At 30.8% G+C, this 4,843-nt stretch overlaps 1 pseudogene; it reads right to left on the bottom strand.

Moving 5' to 3' along the window:
• Positions 1-287: 287 nt before the first annotated feature.
• LOC145258443 (U2 spliceosomal RNA) lies at positions 288-497 on the bottom strand (annotated as a pseudogene).
• Positions 498-4,843: the final 4,346 nt, after the last annotated feature.

The raw sequence follows: 4,843 nt of genomic DNA, 5'->3' as shown, positions 1-4,843 counted from the left end.
CTTCATTACTGATGCAATTTTTATTTTTGTTACCGACCAGAATGCTTTTAGGGAGCTGGTGTCCCCCCCCCCCAAAAAAAAATATTTTTAACCGATTTCATGTCTTAGTCTGGCCTTGTGGCGAGGCAAGTAAACAAAAAAATATTCAGAAGGGACATTTTCCAGGGCATCTTATAATTAATCAGAAGAGACATTTCCAGTGCATTTTATAATTAATCAGAAGGGACATTTCCAGGGCATTTTGTTATTAAATCAGAAATTACTTTTCCCAGTTACTTTTGTAATATTAAAACTTTGCTACATTAAATATAGTACTTATTTACAATGCTTCTCTACGGAACAGATTTAGACATCTGGGTTGTTTTTAACATGGAGAAAAGGAACAAAAATTGTCTTGGGATCGTTTCTCCTCCACTGAGAGAGAAGAAGAAATTGACATGTAGCATCTGAAGAACAGATACTACACTTTGATCTTGGCCAAAAGGCCAAGAAGAACAAATCATCTTTATTAGCTTTGCCTCAACAGCGACACAATTTTTTTTTTTTTTTGTTTGGAGTGTTCCACTTTCCTTTTAAGAGGTGACAAAATTTATTTGGAATATACCACTTTCCACCTTTAGGGATGCACATCATGATAACGGCCGTAGCGAATTACGATATTAAGATAAAGATAATAATACTACTAATACTAATACTAATAATAATATTAATACTAATACTACTAATAATAATAACATTACTAAAAATAATAATAATAATAATAATAATAATAATAATAATAATAATAATAATAATAATAATAATAATAATAATAATACCTTTAGCTAAATCACTAATTCTTTTTTAGGGTAAGGGGGTCTAAGCTTAAATGTAGATATAATTTCCTTTTTAATCAGAAAATGTCTGAAATGTTCTCTATATTTTTCAGGAACCTCCAAAGCTAAGAACATTAATTATTTCAGAAGAAGCTGATCGCAGACAAAGAGGGTGTTCCGATGGCGCCAACGAAATTGAAAAAAAACTTTGTCCAGAGCATTAATAAACGTTTAGCGAATACCTGTTTAAAGGTTTACAAAGAGGTGTTTCTAGTAATGTACTAATACAAAAGCAACAGACTAAACTCTTGAGAATCAATGTTAAATATGGAAGTGAGAGTTATAACTTATTCCGTGGTTGTTACTTTCATGTTGTAAATGAACAACTTCCAATGAATAAATAATTTTGCGTTCATTTCATTTCATCAAGAAAAAATTAATAGAATCGTTTTGCAATTGGAAATTAGTCTCCAATTTTTTTTTTCCGATTCCAATACCCCAAAAGGTTCCGATTTTTCCAATTCCCGATTCTGATACCAATTACTCGTCGCAACATTACTTTTTAGATGAAAAACAACTTTTCTATTTTGCCTTTTATGAGATTTTGTGTATTTTAGTCGAACCATCTCTTTCCTATTATATTATATAGATAAAGAAAAGTTGTCGTGTCCGTCTGTCTGAGAAACGATCTCTATAAAACTCGTGTATCAGTTTTTGGTCGACAGACTTGGAATTTTATATATAAGGAAATTTGGAGCTATGGAACCAATTCGGTTTGGTTTTTAACCCATAAAAATAGATGCTCAGAGATCACCATTGAAATAAATTTTAATTTAGCAGGCGTAAGTCAGCTTAAAGTGCGCTGATACGTATGCGCATCTATACATTTATATGTTAAAGTCCATTCATTTTGAACCATTTCTCATCCATATGACTATAGATGAAATAGTAAAATTCCAATTGGATGCATTTTTTTTTATTTACAGGTGTTGTATTTATAAGATTAGGATTAATTAGTACTTATATATATATATATATATATATATATATATATATATATATATATATATATATATATATGGGGCGGCCATCAAAATCGTATACACATACCTTTCTCTCTAGTCTTCCATTATCTCAACCTCGGCCTTTACCCCCGCCCTCGCCCTGTCCCATTCATCACTATATCGAAAGGCAGACTCAAATCCGTACCCCTATTAAGAGTGCTCAACTGTTTCAGGAACTAAGTATTACTAAATATTTACATATAACCGAATCTTTTTTTTTTTTCACAACATTTAACAAAATATTCCGAGGTTAACTCCCTGTGACAAGGAAGACCTGATATTTTCATCGGAAACTTTGCTTTCTTATAAGTTGTATCGCCTGAAGAGGTCGCTAGTTACTGATAACTAGCTGACCGAAACATGCTCATGAATGTGTAGCAACATATTGCTGTTTATGTAAAAACAAATAACGAGTGTACCCTGCTCTACTTCGGCATTGAGCACTTTGTGTTAACCTTATTAACCTTAATTGGTTTCTTAACCTCTGGAAAGTAATAGCCTCATATATATATATATATATATATATATATATATATATATATATATATATATATATATATATATATATATATAGTTTTAGTTAAGGTTTTCTCTTTTCATCCTTATGTAGTTAAATTCTGTTTTTAAAATTGAAGACGTTTGCGAAATCGGCTTATGCAAATGCTAAGTCTATTTCTCTTTAACAATTTTAGTTAAAGCCGTTTTGTTTCTTTTTTTTTTTTTCATCCATGTATAAATGAATTCTCTTTGGTCATTATAAACTTTTTAGAAATCGGATTATGTAGGTGCTTAGTCTGCGATAGGTTAAAATTAATTTTTTTTTTTTCTTCCGGGAATCAAAACTGCATTCTTTATTTTGCATTTTTTTTATTGAGAGCTTCTTTAGACAATATGTATATATATATATATGGATCAAATAAGTATATAAGAATTCTTTAAATAGAGGCTTTTCGATATAAGAAACTAAGCATGCAAGTGCACTTAGATACGAGACATATATATATATATATATATATATATAATTATTTTTACTATAATAATTAAATACCTACAGACACTAGTGTTTCATCCTTTCGGGAATCTTCAGTGCAGGGTGTCACGATTAACACCAGTCGACAGATTCGTCCTCGGCATCACGAGCCATCTCTGGCTTGATTAGCAAAGACCGTATTCATTCGGCTACTATTAACCGCGTGAAATAACGTTGAATTTAAACATTTTAGTTTTAAATGTTCTTTATGTCGGTCACAGTGATCTAATCGTTATACGATGATCTATGCATTAGAGCTAAATTGACCGACTTAATTCAACTGAAAGTGCTCAACGATAAGAAACGAGTTTCTTAAAGGGGCTTTCATATATATATATATATATATATATATATATATATATATTACTTGATTAATTAAGTTCAAGTATAATGCTTACTTGAACTATAACAAATATTTCTGCAAAGTTCTCAATACAAGTAAAGCTTTTATACAAATAAAACGATATAAACATCGTATAACCAAGGGGGCTACGCGGATTAATCAACATGTAATATTTTCCTGTCTCGTCATGGTTCCGATTGAATTTTGGGGGTAGATTCAATCGAAGTCCTGACGAGACATGGAAAACGTTGAAAAGTTGAAATGGACTCATTATTATGTTTATATAATTTTATTAGCGGGGGTAAAATACGCTTAAATATGATATTTTAATTTGTCCAGATTTCGTATATATTATTATAGAGTCGTGATTTTAAAAAATAAAAAAAATATTTGGGCGCCATCAGTTAAAGTCGAAACCGAAACTGTAGCATTCAAAGCTGGTGACCTTACCACTGTACTAAGGTGTCACGCTCATAAACTGATTAAACATGAACTAAGATGAATGTACAAAATGTATAACGATTTTTTTTTTAATTTTGACCCGTTTTTTTTACCTTTTAAAAACAATTTTAACCAGCTAAAAATCCATAAAAATAACGGTTCGTGAGAAAAGGTCCTAGCGTCGCTCTGTGACTTTTTGTTTCGGTAGAGACAGAGTTTGAAAATATGGAGACAGATAGACAGACAGACAGACAGACATATATATGTAATATAAATCTAATATATAAAAAGGTTATGTGTGTGTGTGTGTCTTCGCATGTGTCAGGTACAAATAGTCATTGAAAATCTTTCAGCAAGCCCCACTAAATCCTTCAATCTCTCATCATATTTTTTCTTATCAACATCAGAATAAGTAAATATCAATCAACCGACTGCAAACGAAATCGCCCATAACCAGTCGGATTTAGTTGAAATAAATAACTCGTATTTAGTAATGTCTCGTCCGCAACCAATGATGAGACATTCTCTGCTTGCCTGTTTACAGGTGCGCTCAACTGCGAGGCTTAATATCATCACCGTTTCTATTGATGGCTGACCCGAGGAACCGGTCGGGAAAGCATCTGCTTTGAATGGTCCGTTGTCTGCAAATATATAGCAACGATCCATTCTTACGATAATCTGACTATTAGGAAGACGAGGCAAATCCCCAAGGAACATCGTTATTAATTACTATACTAGATATAATAACAATAATAATAGTCCCCATTGGCTATGAACAAATCGATCATAGGACAATATAATGTGCTTAATATTAGCTTTAGGCAAACATTAAGATTTTACAAAGCGATTATTGTTATCACAATAAATCTATTTATTCTTGGTCATATATATATATATATATATATATATATATATATATATATATATATATATATATATATATATATATAAATGTTGATTGTTTTTGGTTTTAGCGATATGTTTTGAATGAATTCAATTATTTACGAAAGCGCATTTTTACCTAAATGCGAGCTGGTAATAATTTTCCCGTTAACCAATTTGGTACCCCCACATGGGTAGCGGTATATATATTATTTTTACTTTTTTTTTAAATAATATATATATATATATATATATATATAATTATGTC

Source organism: Euprymna scolopes, chromosome 33 (assembly GCF_053919585.1).
Source record: "Euprymna scolopes isolate OS-2025 chromosome 33, ASM5391958v1, whole genome shotgun sequence".
Taxonomy (NCBI): Eukaryota; Metazoa; Mollusca; class Cephalopoda; order Sepiida; family Sepiolidae; genus Euprymna; species Euprymna scolopes.
This window is presented reverse-complemented; position numbering and strand designations above follow the sequence as displayed.